Below are 27,126 nucleotides of genomic sequence, written 5' to 3'. Positions count from 1 at the left end.
CTGTATACGTTACCGAGCGAGTTGGCCGTGCGGTTAGGGGCGCGCAGCTGTGAGCTTGCATTCGGGAGACAGTTGGTTCGAACATCACTGTCTGCTCTCTGAAGATAGTTTTCCGTGGTTTTCCATTTTTACACCAGGAAAATGCTGGGGTTGTACCTTAATTAAGGCCAACGTCGCTTCCTTCCCACTCCTAGCCATTTCCTGTCCTATAGTCGCTGTAAGACCTACCTGTATCGATGCGACGTAAAGCCAATAGTGAAAAAACAAAAAAATAAAATGAAAAAGTCTGAATACGAAGAGGAGAGTGTTAGCAAAAAAAGAAACAACCAGTTATCGACCCATAAGAATTAATCAGACGCTATTAAATTCCCCAGCCCGGCTGGGAATCGAACGCGGGACCCTGTGAAATGAAGGTCTCTACGCTGATCATTCAGCCACATGAAATTACAACAATACGAAACAAACCAAACCCCTTGGTGCAACAGTTCTGATGGGCTTTGGCCTTCCAGGCGACGCTGCTCAACCCGAAGACCTGCAGATTAGGAGATAGTACGTGGTCAGTGCAACGAAATATCTGGACCATTATTCTGGGCTTCCTAGACTGCATCCTCTAATTCACCCACAGATAGCTCCTCAATTGCATTCCCGTAGGGTGAGTACAACTGGGACCAGCCCTGATACAAGGTAAAAAATCGGTGATCTGACCGGTAATAGAACCCAGGGCCTCCGAGTAAGAGGGAGGCACACTACCGCAAAACCATGGGGCTAACAAGTAACTTACACAAAACATATATTACAACAAATTATAACAAAGCAATAAAACAAGATTTTCATCATTCCTATGATTGTGTTGTATAGTAGAGTCCAAGTCCTTGGCTGAATGGTAAGCGTAGTAGCTCTCGGTTCAAAGAGCTCCGAGTTCGATTTCCGTCCTGGCAGAGGATTTTAACTGGATACATATGGTTAATTCCTCTAAATCGAGGACTGGAAGATTTTCTTCATGTTAATACACTTCTCTTCACATCCACACGACACTGCACAATATCAATCACAACTGAAATACATATAAGGTGCACAGAAGTTTGAAGCCGGGAAGGTCATCCCACCGTAACACTGGGCTTAATCCACATTAGTGTTGGCCTCAGATTATTGGGATAAAGGAGAAAAGTGGAGGTGGATAAATTACTATGCGATTTGGTCATGCGGTTAGAGTCGCGTAGCTGAGAGCTTGCATTTGGGGGATGGTGGGTTCGAATCCCACCATTGGAAGCCCTGAAGATGGTTTTGCGTTGTTTCCAATTTTCACGTCAGACAAATGATGGGGCTGTGCCTTAATTAAGTCTACGGCCTTACCTTCCCAATCCTAGTTCTTTCCCATTCTTCTGTCGCCGAAAACCTGTGATGTGTTAGTACGACGTTAAACCATTAACGAATAAGTACATAAATTCTTCTAGTGTCTTATCCCTTCCGGGATTTGACTATCGTAATGGCAATTTCAGCCTTGTTGGTGGTATTTCGGAATAGTTGTGCTAATCCTCTACCCCTTTCTTCATTATATTCTTTGTAGCCTTCTGCTTACTTCCTCTATCTCGTTTACTTCCTTGTTTTTGTATTTTTCCAAGAACCACCAACACTAAAATTCATGAATCCAATATTTAACCCCTGAAATATTGCATTCAATATTCACGACTCATTCTAGAGTGAGATTTTCTCATCGGTTGGCCGACAGCTTCGACCAGCTTACTTTCATCCCGTTGACTCATCACTGCCCGCTCCGCGGCATAGCAACCAGGACAGCACTTCGGTCACTTTATCCGTGCATTACATAACAATTACAATTAAGAAAATAAGCTCGTGCCATATCACAGGAGATGTTGGAAATATTCTCCTCATACATCCATACATTTCTGGCATCGTCTTAGGAAGCTCCGAATCACACGTATAAGGTCGTCTTCCGTAATTGAGCTTATTTCTCCCTGGACATATTCTTTCAGTTTGTCCAACGTAAGTGGGTTTGTTGTATACACTTTATTTTTTAAACTCCTCCATAAATAAGTCTCAAAGAGTTAAGTGTGGGGACCGTGGCTGTCATAAGTCCGTACGAATAACACGGTCTTAAAAATGTCCTCAATTAAGTTTAATGCATATGCGCGCTTCATTAAAATCCTAATTCTTCCATCTCAGACTTGTTACCGTTTACGAAGTCAGCAGTGTAACACTGGCTGTTGATGCTTGAAGTCGTCCCTTGGTGCAGTTTAGCTCGGATGAACTTTCTTTTATTTGTCAAGCGACTTTGTCAATATTTAATCTCCTGGGGCAAACAGGGAGAAAAGAAAAAATGTGTATTTCAAAGAGAGTCAACCGTGGGGTAGCCTAGTGTTTGTATGAATACGAGGAGTAAATGTATCGTATGCTTATAATTTGATGATATTCCATTCCATAATTTCAGTGATGATGACAGTGCATTTGGGGATGAGGGTTGATGATAATAAATTATAATCATTATAAAATATTAAAGCAAACTTAGTAACAGTGCTGATGGTAGTGCTTATTATTATTATTATTATTAATCACATACAGTCGTATCCCAAACCCCATGGTACTACAGCCCTTGAAGGGCCTTGGCCTACCAAGCGACCGCTGCTCAGCCCGAAGGCCTGCAGATTACGAGGTGTCGTGTGGTCAGATAGCTCCTCAATTCTAATCACGTAGGCTGAGTGGACCTCGAACTAGCCCTCAGGCGCAGGTAAAAATTCCTGACCTGGCCAGGAATCGAACCCGGGGCCACATGAATGTGTCCTCAAAATGAGTTAAATTTTTTTTTTTTGTTTGTTTGTTTAAATGGAACCCTGTTGAGATCAACATAGTAAAGGCTTGCTTTTCCTCGTGTTCAGGCTGTTGCTCGAGTACTAAACATTAAAAAATACTTTTAACTCATTTTGACGACACACTCATGTGGAATTAAATGCTTTAAATTTTAACACGGACGATGGACCTTAGAGTCCGAAAACCGGTTTTGAATTAAAATTAGTGTGCTGATGCGACCGTATGTGATTATAATATTAAGATGATAATAAAGATAATTTTAAGGCTTTTACTATTTCTTAAAATAACCAGTCTTGAAAGCGGAGGGAGAGAGAACCTCAATGTGCCACTCCAATTGTTGTCCTTCTGTTACTTCAATAGCGGGTTCGATGCCAGTGGCAACTGAGGTTGTGTAATTGTAACCACTCCGTTTCATTGATTTCCAGGAAGTTAAGGAACCTCCTACGGTAGACGCGTTTGACAGAGTGTTTATAATTTCATTCTGTGATCAGTGACATCAGAATCTGATATTTACGAGGCGAAAAAATCAGCTGTAAAACCTCTGAGCTACCACTCTCCCTGTGTGTACTACTCGGCACGGAATTCTATACACTAAAAAGGAAATATCGCCGCTCTGTTATAGTCTTTTAATCGCTCATCACTGCTGCCAACTTGACTAGTTACGTATTGAAATCACGAGACATAACCATCAACAAACTAACCTCAATGTAAGCTTCAATAATGGAGGTTCCATTACCCAAATCAGGATATTCATAATTATAGTTAAGTCGTTTTTCGGGCTCAACTAGGAATTAAGGAAACATTTTCTCTCATCCTTACTCAATTTAATGTTATACATTTCTGCCTTTATTTTGAAATGCGCATTGCAATAATCGTATTCTTCGGCGTATATAAGTCAGTCTCCTTCTTGGTATTGGGGTCGCGGGTGTGAACTGCGTCGCACGTGTGGATTTGGGCATGTTTTACGGCCGGATGCCCTTCCTGACGCCAACCCGATATGGAGGGATGTAATCACTATTGCGTGTTTCTGTGGTGGTATGTTGTCTGAATATGAAGAGGGTATGTTGTCTGAATATGAAGAGGAGAGTGTTGGGACGGACACAATTACTCAGTTCCCGAGCCTGAAAAATTAATCAGAAGCGATTAAAATCCCCGACCCGGCCAGGAATCGAACCCGGGACCCTGTGAACCGAAGGCCAGTACGCTGACCATTCAGCCAAGAGTCGGACACAAAATTGACGAAATTAATATAATGCAGCGTTGTCATTTAACCCCATGTCCGTTATTAAATACATTACTCGAACATGCCACAATTCTACTTACCTGGTATTACCCAAACAGATTTGAAATCGTACAGAAAATAAAATATGTTTTAGTTATACCCGCAAATATATCATATTGATTTTCATAACGCGGCAGTGGCAGTACGTATAATCTCGCAAGTGACGAAAACATTGTGCCACAGGCATATAAATGTAGACTTGCAATGAACAGCAGGATTCTGAAGCCGGACGCGTGCGGTCGCCGCCATCTTACATCACTACACTACCCCGATGCATTATTGTAAAGTAGAAGCCGAAACGGGAATATTGGACGGGAGATATTTAACATAACTAAAAGCACATCGAAATAACAATATCAATGATTAATTAAAGCTATCAGATCCTTTATTTTAATGTTAAAAACAAAGACTGGTAGATGAATTTACCAATGCTTAAAAGTAATCAACCTGCTTTAGACCGACCTTTGGTCAAATCTGTCTCCATTGAACTCTCTTACAGCATGATCTACACGTATTTTCAGGTTTGTTTGTCCAATACTTGTCCCGCTTCTTTACGGGGTCGGGTTTTATGACCAGATGCCCTTCCTCATTTCAACCACATCAGAGAAGTTAATGAGATTAAATGAATGTTGTGGTATGTGATACTAGGAAGGCGGAGGGTGAAACACGGTGCTGGAACATAGTATACTCCTGGTGAATAGCACAAAGAGGTCTGCTCAAGGCTTAACGTCTCCATCCGACGGACGAATCACCTTCAAAAGCGTCATAGGCTCTCACTTCATGTGAGTACTGCGGGGAGGTTTGGACTTTAATACAGCGATTATCTATTAATTAGAAATTGTATACCACCACCTCCCCTACCCAGCTGGCGAACATTCCGAAGATGAAAATGTTTTCGAGCAACGAGACTCTAACCGGCTAACCACTGTGTCAGACATTTTAGACTTCCATACCTTAACGATCACGGCCACCAGAAGGGCTCTCCCACGTATTTTCAGGTACAGTGATGAAATTACACTAATAAGGCGATAAACGTGAGTGATCTTTGAGTTTAAATCTAAAGCATGTGAGTTTTAATTTAAAAAAAAGTCACATTCAACTGAGCTGTGATTTCATTAGGTATGTTTCCTTTCTTGACTGAGCTTAAACCATTGCATGTATTCTCTCCAAAATACACGTCAGTAAGTTTGCACACATGAACATATTTCGTAGGAACATTCAGATTATCTCTATTCTGGAAAGAAATGAATGGATAAGGATTTTATAATAATGAATAATGAATGAATGAATGAATGAATGTCATTTATTTTACGTCCCACTAACTACTTTTACGGTTTTCGGAGACGCCGAGTTGCCGAAAGTTTGTCCCGCAAGGGTTTTACGTGTCAGTAAATCTACTGACACGAGGCTGACATATTTGAATATGGTATCTTTAAATACCACCGGACTGAGCCTGGATCGAACCTGCCAAGGTAGGGTTAGAAGGCCAGCAGTTCAATTGTCTGAGCCACTCAGCACGGCTAGGGATTTGTTTTTTGTATAACAGCTTCCTTACAAGTATCACATTGATTGTAGAGAATTGACTAATATATTTACCACAAATCCTGAGATAACTTCAATAATATTCTGTGATAATGAACCTGTCCGCCTCTGTGGTGTAGTGGTTAGCGTGATTAGCTGCCACTCCCGGCTCTGCCACGAAATTTGAAAAGTGGTACGAGGGCTGGAACGGGGTCCACTCAGCCTGGAAGTGGTTTTCCGTGGTTTCCCACTTCTCCTCCAGGCGAATACCAGGATGGTACCTAACTTAAGGCCACGGCCGCTTCCTTCCCTCTTCCTTGCCTACCCCTTCCAATCTTCCCATCCCTCCACAAGGCCCCTGTTCAGCATAGCAGGTGAGGCCGCCTGGGCGAGGTACTGGTCATACTCCCCAGTTGTATCCCCCGACCAAGAGTCTGAAGCTCCAGGACACTGCCCTTGAGGCGGTAGAGGTGGGGTCCCTCGCTAAGTCCAAGGGAAAACCGAACCTGGAGGGTAAACAGATGATGATGATGATGATGATGATGATGATGATGATGATGATGATAATAATAAACCTAACACCTAATTCGATTGATGCAAGCTTACCAACCCTTCCACTCTAATTTTAACAGCAATTTTGACATCCTTGTATTTATGTTTAAAGATTAGAAGAGACCGAAACCGCTGTTATTCAATGACTAACACCATCAAAACAAACCTTAACTTACAACCAAATGTTGTAGAAGTATTATTAGGCCCTATGCCACACTCCATGACAAGGGGGCTAACGCCAGAAAATATACACCGGAAGGAAGTGAATTAGGCATCTTTAATCGTAAATTTAATTGTATTAATAAGAAGGAAACACGTGTACGTGAACACAAGTATGCCACGTACCGGTGTATTGAAACTCCTATTCCGTCCTTATTCTTTCTTCGTGAATATCAAAAAACACACCCGAACACTACACGGGTATTCATCATTCTGATGCACAGTAGTTTTCCGAAAAATAAAATGAAATTTGCATAAAAACAACATAAAACAAAACTGCACGTAACACAGTAACATGCATGTTTAAGTGAATCTGTAGTGTCGTAAGATGGCGGCGGCCGCAAGTTTCCGGCTTCACTAGCGCCAATGGTACGAGATACGGCGCTGCTTATTTACTATATGTGCATTGTTCCAACACGCAGGATTAACAGTAACAGTAAAGCGTCGTATCGACAAGTAGGATTCCTAAACTGTGCAGTTAGCGACACTGAATCAAACCCAACAGGTAGAAACTAACTATAAATTACTACCTTCTGTATTAATAGGGGTGAAGGAGTAAAGTTGTACCCTTAGTGTATGCGCTCTCATGGCAGGGACTAGAGTACGGATGTGCGTAACGGAAACGATTTCATTGCAGGGAAAGTTTGGCTATCTTGATCATTTATGCACTAATTGCCGGTTGAGAGAAGAATAAACGTAAATGATTACGGGTCAACTTTGAAATGTGGCTATAGAGAAAGATGACAAGAACTAGCTGGATTGAGAAGAAAACTAATGAAGCAGTGCTTAGAGAAATAAACACCCAGAGACATTTAATAACAACGATAAAAAGGAGAAAAGCGTCAGTTTTTGGTCACATTCTCCGGCATAATGACTTCATAAAGAACTTGTTCGAAGGCAAGGTGATGGGAAAGAAAGGCAGAGGGAAACCACGGAAGAAGTTCATTGAAGAGGTAGTTGAGATGATGGGATGCCAAGGTTATGGAGAGATGAAAAGGATACCAGAGAGAAGAGATCAATGGTTGCAGCGACAAGGCAAAACCTTTAGATAACGATGATGATTTGAAATATATAGGCTATGTCACCAGTCGAACTTAAAGCTGCATGGACTCTGGATATCTTATTCGTAAGTTGGAAGTAACGGACATTAAAGTAATTATTTTATTGCTAATAATAATAATAATAATAATAATAATAATAATAATAATAATAATAATGATAATAATGGCGTGTGGCCTCCGAAGAGCCCTAGTGCAAGTGTTTCGAGTTGACGCCGTATAGGCGACCTGCGCATCTATGAGAATGGCGCCCTACTTATGATGAATTCTAATGATGAAGAGGGCACACACACTCAGCCCCGAGCCATCAGAATCAACCAATTAAGGTTAAAATACACGTACAGGGCGGGAATCGAACCCAGGACCCCCTAGACCAAAGGCCAGCATGCTAACCATTTGGCCATGGAGCTGGACTAAGGTAAACTCGCGTTTTCATCCCGAGGTGGTACAGTTCTATTCAGGCACACCCCCAATGGAGGTGAGCTGCATGTACCATTTCAACCACATACCAGCTCTCCTGTCACTCTGAAATGTCTGGCAGTACCGGGAATTAAACCCGGACCTCCGAGGACGGCAGCTAATAACACTAGATGTTACACTGTGGAGGCGGACATTTTATTGCTGGTACAAACACATGTGAACAATGGCAGGGGGTACTCAGGATGGAGAGCTGGGGTTTGTTAGGAATAAACTCGACGACTGGAACTGGACGTACAAACCTGCTTTGTTGGTGAGATTATGTAACGCATATGCAGGAAGGTAAGGTTACCTAGAACAATTACGGTCTCCGCCAAGGAGAGGTCAGAAAAGCACAGGGAGGAAAACGCGGCGGTGAACCGACTCGGTTTTTACTAATGTAATAATGAAAGATGTGAACGACGCTCAGAGCTAGTTATTTTTTTCTACTTGTTAACGTCGTACTACTAAAACACCTAAGGTTTTCGGCGACGAAAGGATGGAAAAGGATTAGAATTGGGAGGCCTCGGTCAATTAAGATACACCCCCAGCATTTATCTGATCTGAAAATGGGAAACCACGGTATACCATCCTCATAGCTGTTGACAGTGAGATTCGAACCCACTGTCAACTGGATGCAAGCTCACAGCTGCGCGACCCTAACCGTACGGCCAAATTACTCGGTATATAGATGATTCACAGAGCCTTGCAGACTGAACGGTGAAAGGTATCATAGTCTATCATTAAGATGGAATAATAATAATAATAATAATAATAATAATAATAATAATAATAATAATAATTGTTGTTGTTGTGTGTCCTTCGCGCTCGTAGCTCTGCGCCAGCCAGCACCGCGCACACCGCAGCCTGGATTATGCGAGACTCTACGAGACGACTCCAGTGCGCTTGCTTGTGACGTCAGTCAGCACTATAAAAGGAGCACCTTGCAGCCACTTAGGACTCCCCAGTGTCCAGCACCAGATTACACTGAACGTCGAACACGGAGGTTATCCCTCTTAAACATGTGTCTCGGCCAGGTGGACTGAATTCTGGTTGTATGAGGTTTCACCTCGGGCCACTGCCTCAGTTCCCGTTCCTGCATCCACGTCGAGCCCCGATGCCTGTATTCTACACATCCTCAGTCCTCACTCAGGCTCCGACACCTACATTAGATTCTCTAATTGTGAATATTCATGTCATTTCATGACAAGCCAATAGAAATAACTGCATGATGTTAGTAGGAACTTTCATGGCATTTTACGCTTATAAAACCGATTGTTTTAGACTATCGTGAACTCTACCTTTTTACAAACTATCTCATCAAGATAGCTTCGAGTGTACATAAAGTTAATGTGTATAAAGTGTACATTTCTACAGACTCTCAGTCTACTATCAAGATTAATTACTTGCGAATTTACTCAGCTTCAAGAAAAGTTTTAAATTCATGTATATATTGTATAAGTCATATTGAAGCAATAAATTTATGTTGTGTTCCAGTATACCTTATCTTGTATACAATAATAATAATAATAACTAGAGGACCCGTGACGCTCCGCAGCATTCCTTATAAACAGGTCAGATAACTCGTCTCGATACGCCTGTCGTAGGCATATTGTTGTGCCTGCCCTTTTCAATGGTTTCATGAACATTTAATAAGAAATATGTTATGGTATATCGCAATTCACAGTCAGAATTCGTCCATTCTGACGTCATCGTGCCATCTGTTTGGTAAAAATCTGTCGATATATTTGCTTATTTTTACGTAAAGCTTGGATTGTCTCGCAGAAGGCAGTTTTTCTATATAGAACGGTTGTCTTGTAAGTTCATAGGCTAGTCTCGAAGAATTTTTAAAAGATATATGGCCTTCACTAGGTAGGTTAGCCTTCGATACGTGTTCCCAGATAATGTCTAAGGCGTATTTAATGACGGGGTCTGTTTGTACGTAGACTATTTTCTGTTAGAAGCATGTAAGTTATTAGGAACCTTTTGCCAACTGTTGAGTATTTAGAATTTGGGAAAGGTTAGAGAAATTTTTTATTTTTGCTATGGGCTTTACGTCGCACCAACACAGATAGGTCTTATGGCGACGATGGGATAGGAAAGACCTAGGAGTTAGAAGGAAGCGGCCGTGGCCTTAATCAAGGTACAGCCCCAGCATTTTCCTGGTGTGAAAATGGGAAACCACGGAAAACCATTTTCAGGGCTGCCGATAGTGGGATTCGAACCTACTATCACCCGGATGCAAGCTCACAGCCGCGCGCCTCTACACGCACGGCCAACTCGCCCGGTGTTAGAGAATCAAAGAGTATCTAGCAGGGTATAGTATTCTTCCGTGGTCAGATGAAGTGTATACTCTCTGGCTTGACAGGTAGTAATCAAACATGGCTGCATGTAATGACATTACTAAGGATGAAAATCATATCTCAGAATATTAGCAACATGCTAAGCACAGAATGTATTGCGGGTTAGGGTAAGCCTTCGCCTGGAATTATTGGAGTGATCATTTAATGATTTGATTTTATAATTACTCAAAGTAGCTGAACTTAGAGACCTATCAATGTCTTATAATTCACCGGCAGGTAATTCCGGAGAGAACAAAACAAAAATGAAGCAAATTGGTCCAGTGGAACTGCCGGACGGATTATCTAAAGCTCTTTCTTTATATGGGTAATCATACACGAACTGGAAACGAACATGAAAAAGGTAACTGATTTGATTCGAAGGAAGAAGATTACATTTTATTGTCACATGGTACGAATGAGGGCGAGCATTTTGATAAAGATGATAATAATAATAATAATAATAATAATAATGGCGTATGGCCTCCGGAGAGGCCTGGTGCAGGTCTTTTTCTAGTAGACGGCCTATTAGGCGACCTCCATGTCTGTGAAGATGAGGGCCATACCTAGGATGATTCCTAATGTTGAATACGCCACACACACACACACACACACACACACCCAGCCCCCGAGCCATTGGAATTAACCAATTAAGGTTAAAATCTCCAACCCGGCCGGGAATCGAACCCTGGACGCTCTGAACCGAAAGCCAGTACGCTGACCATTCAGCCAACGAGTCGGACGTGATAAAGATGTTCTTTACATACTTTGTAGAAAAGAAAACAAACAGTGCCGAGCTTACTGGGAGACTTAAAAGAAGTGGGAATTACACACGACGATATTCCAGAGCGCGACCCCTTCCAGATGCAATTCAAAGCACACCTGTGTTCCTTCCCAAGAGAAGCCTGAAACAGGCAAGATGTGGACCGAAGAAAGGAAGCCACAACATCGAGAATGAACGCGCAGTACTTGGTAAATGGTACAGATTGGGAAAGAAACTAGTGGGAATAGCCTGGGCAATAAATGACCGAAACAACAAGAATACTTTTACTATCAGAAAAGAAAAGTTCTTCCCTTCCTTCACTACTTTTCCCACATCCTGGTGATGACTGGTGCAAACTATGTTGATCTGGCCCTGTATTCGCTAATGCATACCTCTCTGGTGTAGGTAGTTCGTTTTGATGTATGATGAATACTCAGTTCTCGAGTCGAGGATTATTTTTTACAAGTTGTTTTACGTCGCAGTGATGCAGATAGGTTTTATGGTGACAAAAAATTTTAGGTAACTAAAATATAATAAAGTATGATAATATATATTGTTCATTTATTACTAAAAATTTCAATCCCTTTCTTAATAATCGTTATCCTTTTTCTACCACTACGAGCGCCGGCATGAGTGAATGCATTGTTTCACTTAAGCAACACTACGAGCGCTAATGTGAGTCATTTCGGAGTTTCACTTAAGCCCTTATAACTACAAGGAACACATTACAGAAATAATTACGTAAATAAGTTAATTTGGCTACGATTTGAATCAAAAAGAAAACGGCCGGGCTAAGTGGCTCAGACGGTTAAGGCGCTGGCCTTCTGACCCCAACTTGGCAGGTTCGATCCTGGCTCAGTCCGGTGGTATTTGAAGGTGCTCAAATACGTCAGCCTCGTGTCGGTAGATTTACTGGCACGTAAAAGAACTCCTGCGGGACTAAATTACGGCACCTCGGCGTCTCCGAAAACCGTAGAAGTAGTTGTCTGTCTGTTAGGTCATCAGCCCGGAGGCTGGTTGGATCCTCAAATAGCACCGCCAAAAGTTATGCGGTTATAAGGAAACCGCAAAAACCAATGGCAGCACCAAAATGAGGCGTACTAGGCAAGACGAGGAGTGATGTAGTTTGCCATTGCTTTCCTCACTGGGTCAGAAAGTGCTATTGCAGCACGACTGACCCTATGAGCAACACCTTTCATAACACTCAGATGCACTAGACGTGCTCCGAATGTCATTACTCAGCACCACCCATACCCCAGCAGCTTCCATATTGTCACAGCCATGGATGAGACTGGGACTTCGGTGGAAGTTACACTTTACTCTGGCCTGTGCTAAGAGATGGATACAAAAGTACTGTATCCATCAAGATATGGCAGCAGGCAATAAAAGTAGTTAGTGGGACGTAAAGCAAATAACAGAATTATTATTTATTAAAAAGAAAACGAGTAAATAAACAAGCGATTTTAGGTTCTTTTCCGGAACTGCATTTAGGCCGGAAGTGATTTTTGAAATTCATTTTCTAGTTTTTTGTAGTATGGGGACCCCTACTTTGTCTGATAAGAAATATTTTCCACATCAAAACAAAAAGAAAAGTACGGTAATTGGAGAAGAAAGGATTTAGATAATCATGAAACACTGTATAGAGTGTGGACTTGTAAACTTTGAAATACAAATTTTAAGAATCGAACTCCATTACCATTACGTTGGTAAGCATTCCATGCGGGTTGAATGTAAGAAATAAGTTATTTACACAAGCTGTTTTGAATGTAATTGACCCCATTATCTGCGATAAACTGCGCTCAGGTTATCTCTCATCATGTCTTGGAATTGATCTCGTGCGGAAAATATAAGCAATGCCAGGGAATTCCAGCCGAAGCTCCGTGATGTCGGGAGTTGGAAATACAACTCCGCAACTTGACTAGTGAATCACATTCTAGTTTATTCTAATGTATTCCGAGTATGTCTACATAATTAGCTGACCCAGTTCCAATGGAAGTTTAAGTAAATTCAGACGGATTAAGTCTGCGCTACATCAGGCCAACACTCTTACTCCAAATTTATGAATGGAGAACTGAATATTCCCGAGCCAAGTTGGCCAGTAGGATCGTCACTGTGACTAGATTTTAATGAATATATCTTGTATGATGGCGGAAACATGTCAGGCGAAAAACTGGTCGTGGTTTCCGCACAATAGAATAGTTTTAATTAAACACATCCGTACTACATAGAGGGGTAGCTCAAAGGATTAACAACAGCTGTCTCACTTCTGACGGCCCAGTTTCTAATCCCGGCGACTATCGGATGGAAATTCAACATCAAAGTCAAATTGAAGTTGGCTTTTGAGGCCCAAGTTAAACTTAAATTTAACAGTGTCATCTACGTTACGAGCGAAATCATGTGGCAAATTGCAATAATAATAATAATAATAATAATAATAATAATAATAATAATAATAATAATAATAATAATAATAAAATTAATGACATGACCGTACGGTTAGGGCCGCGGAGCTGTGAGCTTGCCTTCGGGTGTGGTGAGTTCGAATCCAAGGCAAATGTACCTTAATTAAGGCCACGATTACTATCTTCCCAATCCTCGCCATCATTGCGTCGCCGAAATCCTTGGAAGTGTTAGTGCGACGTTAAATAAATAAATAAATAAATAAATAAATAAATAAATAAATAAATGTCGAGCAAGTGGCTGCACAGTTTTCGTCACCTAACTATCAACTTGCAGTCGGAAGATAGCGGTTTTGAATCCCACTCTCGGCAACCCTGAAGATGGATTTCCGTGGTTTCCCATTTTCCCACCAGAAAAATGCTGCACCAGTACCAAAATGAAATCCACGGCAGCTCTCTTACCACCCCTAGACGTTTAATATACCATCGTAACCTTAAAATCTATACGGTATGTGTCGGTGCGACGTACAGCAAATAAAAAAAAACACCTTATTCCTGTTATTAGATTCATAGTAACTCTCGTTTGTAGATTAAGATAGTGACGATATTTAGCAATGAGTTCTAGAGGTTTAGCTGGATGCAAACTGTTTTTTTTTTTTTGCTGAGAGTAGGAGTCTACATGATTGTGAGGGATTGTTCTAGTTGCAGTTTAACAATCACGTTGCATACAAGAGTAAATTGGCGTTTTACTTCTTGTTTTATGATATTGTCTTGTGTGTCGCTAATTAGGTGCATATAAAATAGTAAATTTGTATATTTTTCAGAAAATTGGCCTACTCGTGCAGTATTGATCCCTTAAATGTGTCCGGCTCCTAGTTAGCGTTCTGGCCTTTGGTCACAGAGATCCCGGGTTCTATTCCTGCAGTTTCTGAAATTTTAACCATAATTGGTTAATTTCGCACATTTTGAAGCTAAACATAGAGCAGTCTGCCAAAATGATGTCTTTACAATCACTGGAAAGGAGTTCACATTGACACGATTCAGGGAAAATTAGGATTATGGTTCACCTGTTCATTATTGGCATTTGCAGAATTTTATATTACAATGGGCTGGAAGTGCTGGGCTGAACGATTTTTAAGCATTTCAAAGAAGATTATGGGATAATTTTCCGCACTGTAACCACATTTAGCACATGAAAATATGTACGTGGAGAAGGTGAAATAAATAAAGCGGCATACCGAGCGAGCTAGCCGTGCAGTTAGGGGCGTGCAGCTGTGAGCTTCCATTCGGAAGATAGTGGGCTTGAATCCCACTATCAGCAGCTCTAAAGATGGTTTTCCGTGGTTTCCCATTTTCACACCTTAATTAAAGCCACAGCCGCTTCCTTCCTATTCCTATCCCTTTCCTATCCGATATTGACTGTGTCGGAGCGACGTAAAGCCAATTGTAAGAAGAAAGATTTAAGAAAGTGACAGAGAATATGTCAGTGGTGTAAATGGGTTGAAATTATCAGCGACAATAGCATTAAGTATAATTTAGAATGAAAATCAAAGTGGCTTTAATGATTGTCTCGTTCCGCGATACACTTTCTTACAAGCGAGATAATAATAATATTTGATTTACGTCACACTAAATACTTTTACGGTTTTCGGAGACGCCGAAGTGCCGAAATTTCGTCCAGCAGGAGTCATGTTACGCGCCAGTAAATCTACCGACACGAGGCTGTCGTATTTGAGCACCTTCAAATACCACCGGACTGAGCCAGGATCGAACCTGCCAAGTTTAGATCATGAGGCCAGGGCCTCAGCCGTCTGAGCCAATCACCCCGGCTACAAGCGAGAAAAGGCAACAGTATGTAATGTTCAGTCATGTATAAGGATGTACTGTAGCTACACAATTGGTAATGCTATATCCATGTGTAGAAAACTAGGGACAAAATTACATATGCTTCCAAGTGCCTGGAGGAGAAATTTGGTCCAAGGGTGCAGAAAGATACCGATGTGCTATGAAGTTGTGCAAATCACTCGGAAACATGGTTGCAAACGAAACTAAAAGCGGTAAAATTGAAAAGTCACACCTGTACTACTATCCGCCTCCGTAGTGAAACGCTTAGCAATATTAGTTGCCATCCTCGGAGGATGGGGTTCGATCTCCTGTACTGCCAGAAATTTGAGAATGGCAGGAGGGCTGGCATGAGCCCCCGTGGCTCAGGCAGCAGCACGCCGGCCTCTCACCTCTGGTTCCGTGGTTCAATTCTCGGTCAATTCATGTGATATTTATGCTGGACAAAGCGGGGGTGGGGCAAGTGTTCTCTGAGTATTCCGCTTTTCCCTGTCATCTTTAATTCCAGCAACACTCTCCATTATCATTTCATTTGTCAGTCATTAATCATTGCCTCAGAGGAGTGCGACAGGCTTCGGCAGCCGGCACAATTCCTACCCTCACCGGCAGACTGGGGATTCATTCATTCCATTCCTGACCCCGTCAAACTACTGGAAACAAGCCGACGATTTTCATTTTTAATTTTAATTTTCGGGAGGGATGGTATGTGATCGAAATGGTACATGCAGCTCACTTGCAATGGGGGTGTGCCTGAAAAGAGCTGCACCACTTTGGGTTGAGGACACGAGTTTAGTTTACTACTATTTATGGGGTAGTCGTAAAATGAAAAGGTTATACATAGTTCAATTCCTGGGAAAAACATCACTCTAATTATTATACCGCAAAAGACAACCCGTTATATTCAGCCTATGGACGTGTATATTTTCTGTCAGTGAAAGTTTATGTTAGAAGATTGATAGACTTCGTGAGATTTCTGCCAGATCAGAAGGAACACAAGCTTCATGACAGAATTCAACTAGCTGCATTCCGTCATTTATAATCAATTATACTCACCAGTATACCAACCTATGATTCAATACGAATGTCAATCAGCAGGCTACAAAGCACGAGAGCAGGTCTCATTCCGAACTGTAATGCAAGTTGCGTTTCAACGTGCTATGTTTGAATACCACTGGAAATACACTGATGACGGAGAATGTGCAAAACCTTGCTTTTGTAACTTGTTCGTACTGCTCAAGTTCACACTGTTTTGATAACTTCATTGAAATTCCACTGCAACACAATAAAGAATAATTGGAAAATAGTCTAATATTCATATTAATTACTTCTCATGTCTATTAAGAAAAATGTTGTAATTGTGTTTCCCTTAAAATAACCAAAATGCAAGCGGCGCAAGTGAAACGTCTAGGTTGACGAGGAAAAGACCATCACTATGGGACTCAGCGCCTTCACTTTGGTGCAATGAGGCGGATTTCATTCATTTTGGAGTGTTCAGATCAGCAGGCATCCCTCATTAGACCAGCGCTCTACTGTCTGATCCACTGAAGATGAAAATAAAATGTAACTCTATAGGGCCACGAAAAACAGAGTATAATTTACATTGTCTGGTAAACACCGATTGTTAGCAGATATCTTGTACGCATCCATGGGTGAATGGTTGACGTGCTGGCGTTTGGTCTAAGGTGTCCCGGAATTGATTCCCAGGCGGGTCGGGAATTTTAACTTTCACTGTTTAATTCAGATGGTTCGAGGAATGTGTGTCTCTCCTGTCTTCAGCATTAGAATTCATCAGATGTAGGGCCCCATTATCACAGTCGCGTAGATTTAACACCACCTAAATAGATATTCCTGTAGCTAGCGGGATGGTTACGTCGTTTGAGTCGCCTAGCTGTGAGCTTGCGTTCAGCGGATGGTGGGTTTGAATCCCACGGTCGGCAGTCCTGAGATGGTTTTCCATTGTTCGTCATTTTCATACCGGGCTGTACATTAGTTCAAGTCTACGGCTGCTTCCTTCCTAATCCTAGCCTTCTCCCGTCCTAGGTGAACGAAAATATCCGATGTATTAGTGTAAACGCGATGCAACGTTAAGCCGCTATCGAGGAAGGAATTCCTGCAGGATTAAATGTAGTCACCTTAGTGGCACTCTCGTCCGACTCGTTGGCTGAATGGACAGTGTACTGGCCTTCGGTTCAGAGACCCCGGGTTCGATTCCCGGCCGGGTCGGGGATTTTAACCTTCATTGGTTAATTCCAATGGCCCGGGGGCTGGGTGTTTGTGCTGTCCCCAACATTCCTGCAACTCACACACCATACATAACACTATCCTCCACCATAATAACACGTAGTTACCTACACATGGCAGATGCCGCCCACCCTCATCGGAGGGTCTGCCTTACAAGGGCCGCACTCGGCTAGAAATAGCCACACGAAATTATTTAAAAAGTGGCACTCTTGGCTTCATTCTCTGACTCATATGTGCACTTTTCCCTTTCTTTTAATTTTTCCTAACTTCTGTTGTCATGAGACACTGATAATGATATATTTAGGCCAGGGGTGATGAACCTATGACACTTGTGCCACTAAGCGACACGCGAACGCGACTTCAGAGGCATACCGTACAACATACTAACAAATTTTAATGTTTTTAACATGTAATAAATAGTCGGCCCGCCTGTGTGGTGTAGTGGTTATTGTGATTAGCTGCCACCCCCGGAGGCCTGGGTTCGATTCCCGGCTCTGCCACGAAATTTGAAAAGTGGTACGAGGGATGGAACGGAGTCCCCTCAACCTCATGAGGTCAACTGAGTAGAGGTGGGTTCGATACCCATGCCAGCCATCCTTGAAGTGATTTTCCGTGGTTTCCCATTTCTCCACCAGGCAAACGCCGGGATGGTACCTAACATAAGGCCACGGCAGCTTCCTTCCCTTTTCCTTGTCTATCCATTCCCATCATACCATGCCCTGCTAGGCCCCTGTTCAGCATAGCAGGTGAGGCCGCCTGGGTGAGGTACTGGTCATCCTCCCCAGTTTTATCCCCGAAGCAGAGTCCGAAGCTCCAGGACACTGCCCTTGAGGCGGTAGAGGTGGGATCCCTCGCTGAGTCCGAGGGGAAAACCGACCCTGGAGGGTAAACAGATAAATAAGAAGAATAACAAATAGTCGAAAATCTATCAAAATTGCATATTTTAACATTACGCTTTATTAAAGAAGTATGTCTCAGTTAATTCTCTGGCCAAATTTTTCCAAATTTGATTAGGTTAAAGCAAAAATACACCTTATTCTTAAAAATTACCCGTTACTTAAAACAGGCATCGTCAACTGAGAGCGAAATGCCTTCGGAGCCAGTTTGCTCCCCGCTCTTGAGGAACGAGAGCAGCCTAGCGAGCAAGTGGGGGAAGAAGTAGGGGAAGTGCATGACGTAGTATGTACTGAAGGCCAGTGGCGCAAGTACAGTACGGCCACTGTATGCAACCCGCCTGACTGCTGATCTCTTGTCACGTGACAAACGCCCATGCCGAACGGAACAAGTAACACCGGCTCCCTAGAGCAACTACGTGATGACGTCTGACTTAATACGTAAATTTCATTGATGTTTGCAGGGTGAAATAATTAAACGTTCAGTCGAATGGATTTGTGTGTATTGCAATCTAATACCTAAATGAATTAAATGAGTGGTTTCGTTATGATTTTAAAAGAAAATAACCTAGACAGTAAAATGTAATAAACAGCGCGTTACTCTCTTTATAATGATAAAATGTAATATCGTGCATGGCTGGCTGAGTGGTTGTTTGAATCCCGGTCCAGTTCGCTGGTATGTGAAAGTGCTCAAATGCACCAGTCTTGTGTCGGCGAATTTACTGGTACGTAAAACAATACCGGTGGGGTGAAATTCTAACAGCACGGCGTCTCCAAAAACCATAAAGGTGGAATTAGAGGTACGTGAAACTGATAATATTAATTAACACACTCAAGTGGCTATTATTATCAGACTTTTCGGCTGAATAGTCAGCATTGAGGCCTTCTGTTCAGAGCGTCCCAGGTTCGATTACTGGACGGGTTGGAGATTTTAATCGCATCTTGTTAATTCTTCTGGCTCGGGGACTGGGTGTTCGTGTTTGTCCCAGCACTCTCTTCTTCCTATTCGAACAGCACACCACACTAAAACAGAAACACGCAATAGTGAATACTTCCCTCCACGTAGGGGCGTCAGGAAGGGTATTCCGTTGTAGAATAGAGCCAAATACACATGTTCGACTCCATAAATGTGGGAAAAGCGGTAATGAAAGAAAAGATATGTGGTTATATGGCCTCGATGTCGCCTTTTCTTTATGCAGAGCACCCAGCGAATAGGCCTTGTGGTTAGAGGTGCGCACCTGTGAGCTTGCATTTGGGAGATAGTGCGTTCGAACCCCACTGTCGGGAGCCCTGAAGATGGTTTTACGTGGTTTCTCACTTTCACACCAACTGGGGCTGTACCTTGATTAAGGCCACAGTTGCTTCCTTCCCACTCTTAGCCCTTTCTATCCAATAGGGAACATGCATGATCCGGGGTTTTAATTAAAAATATGCTAATCTGATTCAAAATTTCATTCAGAATTCAAAAATGTGATCAGAATGTACAAATAATAATTCCAAACATGATAAAAATCTACGAAAATGTCACGTCACGCACGTACGCGATCTCATTGGTCTGACGTCATCGTACAGGTTGACTGAATTAGCAGACGAAATAACACATAGTGTGCTGTGAGAAGCAGGATACACTTCGCGTATTTCTACTTTACATTAGTGCCTAGTATGGTTAAATTCGAGGTCTATACATTGGATAATAATCTGAGTGGTATATTTTAGACTTAAAATGAATCCTGCGCAGACAGTGAGGCAGAAAACTTATAAATGGTGTAGAGTTCCGATGTGCAATAGCACATCGCATACCGTACCAAACAAATTGTTTATAAATGTTCCAAAGACGCTAAAACTAGGGAGAAATGGATTTTGGCGAGCCGGAGAAATGCTGGTGATATATCGGAAAAGTCTACAGTTTATTTGTTTGAAGATTTTAACGTAAGATGAATTTGTTTGAATTTTCAAATCACTTTTCCATGTCAGCTGTTCTAGTGGTAAAACTTTAAATTCTAATGTATGATGCTTTATTTAAATGCTTCAATTACATCTTGGAATATGAAAGTAATAAACAGTGCATTAAATAATGCTGATTATTAAAGTATTCTCTAAACCTAACCTATGTTTTGGGTGATCCATGTCAAGATAATAAATCAAAGGGGTTATGAACCATTTTGACAGCTCTAATTCTATCTTGGCATGGGACAGATATGTATGTCTTTATTGAAGAGCTTAATTGGTAAAGAAATTTAGGCTATATCTAAATACTCTATAATGTAACAAAGAATAGGCGTGTACATCATGAAAGGAAACAACGTGAATTTAACAAATGTATAACTCTCCACAAAACCAATGCTTGTCTATTGGGGTCTTATAAGTTAACAATGCTCAATTATAATAATTATCATAATATTAATGAAATAAATAACATAATTGCACACAGATGAAAATAGTGATGTTGGTGTTTAAAATATTATCCAACTTCGCCTAAGTTTTAGGTTATACAAGCCAAGTCAATAAACCGAAGGGTAAAAATACTGCGCGAGTTGGCCGTGCGGTTAGGAGCGATCAGCTGTGAGCTCGCATCCGGAAGATAGTGGGTTTTGAACCCCACTGCTGGCAGCCCTGAAGATGGTTTTCCGTGGTTTCCCATTTTCACACCAGGCAAATACTGAGGCTGTACCTAAGGCCACGGCCGCTTTGTTCCCATTCCTAGGCCTTTCCTGTCCCATCGTCGCCATAAGACCTATATGTGACGGTGTGACGTAAAGCAAAAAAAAAAAAAGGTTAAAGTCACAGCACCCAAAGACATTCCTGTATTGAGCGACTAAAATGTCACCAGGACACTTTTCTTTCTTGATATGCGCAGCTTGTTAAAAGCCAAATGTAATTAATGTTATTGGCTTCACGCCCCGCTAACTACTTCTACGATTTTCGGAGACGCCGATGTGCAGGAATTTAGTCCTGCAGGAGTTCTTTTACGTGCCAGTAAATCTACCGACACGAGGCTGACGTATTTGAGCACCTTCAACTACCACCGGACTGAAGCAGGATCGAACCTGCCAAGTTGGGGTCAGAAGGTCAGCACCTCAACAGTCTGAACCACTCAGCCCGACTTGTGAAAACTAGATGAAGTCATATTTATCTTTATCATGTTTAACTTTTTCCCTCCACAAAGATATTTAATTCTCTTTCATGGGCCCCGAAAGTGGGTAGGCCAGTTGTCCCAACCATAAATATATATATATTTTTTGGGAATGATAGATTATAGCCCTATAGTACTATGAGCTTTCTTTCTTTCCTTCTTTCTTTCTTTCTTAATCAGTTTATCCTTCAGGGTTGGTTTTCTCTCGGACTCAGCGAGGGATTTCACCTCTACCACTTCAAGGGCAGTGCCCTGGAACGTGAGACTTTGAGTATGGTGATGAAACTGGTGAGGAGGGCCATTACCTCGCCCAGGCGGCCTCACCTGTTATGCTCAACAGGGGTCTTGTTGGAGGATGGGAGGATCGGAAGGGATAGACAAGGAAGAGGGAAGGAAACGGCCGTGGCCTTAGGTGCCTGGAGGAGAAGTAGGAAAATACGAAAAACCACTTCGAGGATGGCTGAGGTGGGATTCGAAACCCTTCTACTCAGTTGACCTTCCGAGGTTGAGTAGACGCCGTTCCAGCCCTCGTACTATTTGTTTTCAACTTTCATGGCAGAGCCGAGAATCGAAACCGCGCCTCCGGGAGTGGCACACATTAACCACTACACCACAGAAGCGGACTAGTACTATAATGCTACCTATATGTTTATGTTAGTGCTGAAATCCGATTTCTTACTTTACTAATGCTGAAAGCCCGAAAATGTAATGTTATTCTTTAATATGGGAATCAGTCTAGAAGGAAATTTTGAAAGTGATGTTATTTCTATCCAGGTTTGTTGTTATCCTAATACTATGGGTTACAGTACATTGCACGTACATAAAAGACGCCACTTACAAACTTGCTTGTTATCCGCGAATTTCTGCGGCCACAAAAGTCACATTTTTCAAGAATGATGTCATCTACACATGGTAGATTGTCTGACTGTGCTGTTTTGAACCTTTCTTCTGTCATTTCGAAGTTATTCGCGATCATGAATAATAAACAATCGGCTTTTAGCAACGGCTGATGCACAACGGCTGGTAGAGCTCCATGCGGTACTGGATCGTGACGTCACAGCGCGCCGCTTACGTCAGAGGCCGTTTCACTCGCCTTGCGGAAAGGCACTATTAAATATTTTTTTAATGGTAGAAAACAAGGCAACATACCACAATGCAATACGTTTACGTACTATTTCATTGGTGTACTTTTCAAAACAAATATTTTTGAAAATGATGCATGTTCCCAATTGTCGCGATTACATCTATCTGTGTCTGTGCGACGTAAAGCCAACTGTAAAAGAAACCATATGCAGAGCCTACATGGGGGAGGATGATGTCTGCTGTGTCAGGTTTAGCGAGGAGGAGCTTTGTGAGTAAGTAATTCGTGCTAATTATATATTGATATTATGTCATCCTGGAAATGTAATTTTAACTTCAATAAAGGATATAAGTGTAGCCTACAAAGAGAGTTTTGAATTTGTTTTGACTGAGCTCAATATAAATGGTCTGTTATTGGACATTATACATTTTCCAGCTAACTCATTCCTGGTTGCCAGCGTTTTGCCCCCGTGTGCTAGGCTCATCAGTTGGTACCTAGCACACCTACCAAGACGCTGGCTAGAGTATAGCGTGGAGGCCACTGCGTAGGCTAATTGTAGCCACCGACTATATCATCTATATCACCGATGGCCAAGCAGGCATCAATTTTTGATAATGAGACAAAGTCTCTCATAGTGCATTGGCATTTATATTGGTTTTATAAGTTTACTCATTCGGAACAAATATTTCAGATTCCCTATGGGATTCCCTATATCATTGATCGAGCTCGATAGCTGCAGCCGCTTAAGTGCGACAAGTATCCAGTTTTCGGGAGATAGTGGGTTCCACCCCCATAGTCGGCAGCCTTGAAGATTTTTTCCGTGGTTTCCTATTTTCACACCAGGCAAATGCTGGGGCTGTACCATAATTAAGGCCACGGCCGCTTCCTTCTCTCTCCTAGCCCGCCGTGTCCCATCGTCGCGATAAGACCTATCTGTGTCGGTGCGACGTAAAGCAACTTGTAGAGAACATTAAAAAAAAACAAGATTTAGTTTGGATATTTGGCTACTTTTTTAACAAGGGTTGTACTGAATAAGGAAAAATATGGCCAAAATACTGCTTTGTGGAACTCCCTCTAAATCATTACAGGATCATATAATGAATCACCTGCTCAGTGTCCTGATTTATATTTTCTAGAAATGTTGCCACCCATTCAAATACTTTGTCTAATACAATAGCCCGCATTTTCGTCAGTAGCCTGCTCTGATCTAGCCTATCGAAAGCCTAGGATACGTCAACAGCAATACAGACTATTTGACCTCCTGAATCAAAAATATCAGCTGTAACCTTCTGGAATCTTACAAGTTGAGCCTCATTGGCCTAATCTTTGTTAAACCTGAACTGCCTTCTCTAAAACCAGATAGTAATTTCTCGAACGTGTCTTAAACAAACAGAAAAAAAATGCTTTGCCAGAATTTACATGCAACATAAGTCAGCTGGCCTTTAGTTTTCGGCTTTATCTTTATCACCATTTCCTATATACAGTGAGGCTACTATAGCAACTTTACATTCATTTGTTACAAGTCGTTTATGCAAACGGTAATTAAATAAGTATTTCAGATATGGTACTACAGTATATTCCAGCCCATTGTCTTTTTCTGCTATATCTGCTACATCTTTCTGGAATCCTACAAGTTGAGCCTCACTGGACTAATCTTTCCTAAACCTAAACTCCCTTCTCTCAAACCAAGATTTCCAATGATTTTATCAATTCTAAATGATTTTCTAGTTTTCAACGTTTGTATCGTGTTTTAAATATCATCATCAACATTGGTAAATTTCAGTACTTCGCTGGTATTAGTCACCTTCTCAAATCTGGGCATTATCATGTATAGGTAAATATCTTAAGACTCTGTTGACTGAAAACTTCTGCATTCTGTAAATGCTCACATCTACTCATCAAGTTCAGCTCATTTTATTTGACTGGAGATTTTAAAAGTAGGAAAGATCATAATTTGAAGAAAAATTTTAAATTCAAGGGTACAAATTGGGGCATATACCTGTTTATAGGGACAAGACTGGAATAATTTACTGATGGAGATGTATGATAATTTCCAACCTCTTTGATACTAGGTAAACAAACGACAGGGAATCTTCCTTGTGAGTGACAGTGCTAAATACGGAACTGTGTTGATTGATTGATTGATTGATTGATTGATTGATTGATTGATTGATTGATTGATTGATTGATTGATTGGCTCCTTTTGTACTATTCAACTCCGGATTGTAGTTCTTGACGACATTCTCCCTCATAACCTGATGTTACTCTTGGAATTAGGAAATAACCAAGACATCAGCTGTTCAAGTAATGATAAATGAAATCAAGAGCAAGGAATGCGAGGTGAAGAAGGCGAATACTAATACATTGGAGATTGGGATAAGTAGACAATTACATAATCACATAAACGGGACTGTAAACAAAGGTTGCAGATATGACTGTGCGAGTATTTAGAGGTCGTAGTAAAGATGTAAAAGAGAGGGTGTACAAGTCACTGATAAAATCCCAATTAGAGTACGATGCTAGTGTATGGGACCCTCAGCAAGATTATTTGATTCAAGAACTGTAAAAATCCAAAGGAAAGCAGAACGATTTGTTCTGGATGATTTCCGACAAACGAGCAATGTTACGGAAATGTTGCGAACGTCGGGCTGGGAAGATTTGGGAACAAGAATACGAAAATTTGACTAAGTAGAATGCTCCGAGCTGTCAGTGGAGAGATGCTTGGAATTGCATCTATTAGCAAATAAGCTTGACTGGAGATTTTAAAAGTAGGAAAAATCATAATTTGAAGAAAAATTTTAAATTCAAGGGTACAAACTGGGGCATATACCTGTTTATAGGGACAAGACTGGAATAATTTACTGAAGGAGATGTATGATAATTTCCAACCTCTTTGATACTAGGTAAACAAACGACAGGGAATCTTCCTTGTGAGTGACAGTGCTAAATACGGAACTGTGTTGATTGATTGATTGATTGATTGATTGATTGATTGATTGATTGATTGATTGATTGATTGATTGATTGATTGATTGATTGATTGATTGATTGAGAACAAAATACGAATGAATCTGAAAACGAAACGGACATAATAAAGGAAAAGTGATAATTAACGCTCTGAATTTTTAATAGCTGACAACCACGTATTGATAAATATAACGCCAGAGTCGCAGTTGAAATTATTGAAATATTTGCGTATCTCACTCATCTTTCCAATTTGATGGCCCTTGATTAACTCCCTTCCTCTTCCAGCCTTGGTTTGCGAAGCCTAGTATGTCTGTCCGTTTTACGCTCTTTGTTGCCCTTTCTTTTATCAACATCCCCTTTCCTGCAAAGACTAGCTCATTTTTTCCTTCTCTCTCTGATTTAAGTTGAGAGTGGATGGTTATCGAGTTATACCTCCCCTTAACATAGGTATCACAATTAGGAAAAAAGTTCGAAGTGTAATTGCTTCGGTGAGAGGGCTGGGAGACAATAATGCCCCGTCTTGTGGCCACAAATGTAAACCGGTAGGTTCCTCGAAACTGCTCCACTTTCTTCACTTGCTATACTTCCAACTCTTGAAAAATTAAGTGTGATCGATTGTGAAAGCCTTCTCTCGTAGATGCTTGCTTTTCTTTTGATGTCGTCCAAATTGGAAGCTCTCCAACACGGAGTCGCTTAATGGGCTCCACTCAGCCCAGGTACACCCAGAGCTTTACGAGCCGTGAAAGGATCTCGTGGACGAATCTCCTCGGAATAATATTGCTGATCAATATACAGGGATATTCAGGTAAGTTATCCACCTCAGATATCTTCTGATCCGTTAAAAATATAAGGATTTTCTTTTCAAATTCTTAAATAGTATTAAGGGGCGCATAAAACACTGTCCAATTCGTCTCCATCACGTATATAATTGCTGAGAAACCGGTAGCAACTTTGCTTTTTTTTAAATGGGACTATACTAATTTCACACAATATAACAACTAAGAATCAAGCGAAAAATTGAGATATCTGCTTAGTTTTCAAATCCGACTAGTAAATTTATCGATATTAAAAGTTATTTTATATGTAGGTATTAGACAGAAAGAGATTGGCCACTCGCTCTGATGCTGCGTGACTCACGCCTTGTTGATAATCACGCATGCATCGCCCTTATCTCAAGCGTGCCTCGAGAAACAACAGTATGATATATCTTACAGCAATTCGGAGTTACAAAAATTTGGTTTCCTTGACGTTGAATCGGAAAGAGAAGAGAAGGATAAATTGTAATACTTAAAGTGCTGTATTGTTCTTCTCATGAGCACACATTGTTTGAAATGAAATCAACTTCAAAATCCAGTGTTTGGCATGGTCATTGGAAGGAATGAATACAAACATTAATGGAGAAAGTTAATTTTGGGCTCTTTCTTCCTCCTGAAAGCCAACATGTAAGATCGATGTACATTACCTTGGGTTTGAAAAATTACACCCAAGTATTTAAAAAATGTGTATGGACTTAAGTTCTTGGTCTCCAACAAAGAAGGCTACATATTATGCCCC

Source organism: Anabrus simplex, chromosome 4 (genome assembly GCF_040414725.1).
Source record: "Anabrus simplex isolate iqAnaSimp1 chromosome 4, ASM4041472v1, whole genome shotgun sequence".
Classification (NCBI taxonomy): Eukaryota; Metazoa; Arthropoda; class Insecta; order Orthoptera; family Tettigoniidae; genus Anabrus; species Anabrus simplex.
The sequence above is the reverse complement of the archived record's forward strand: the minus strand, read 5'-3'. Positions refer to the sequence as shown.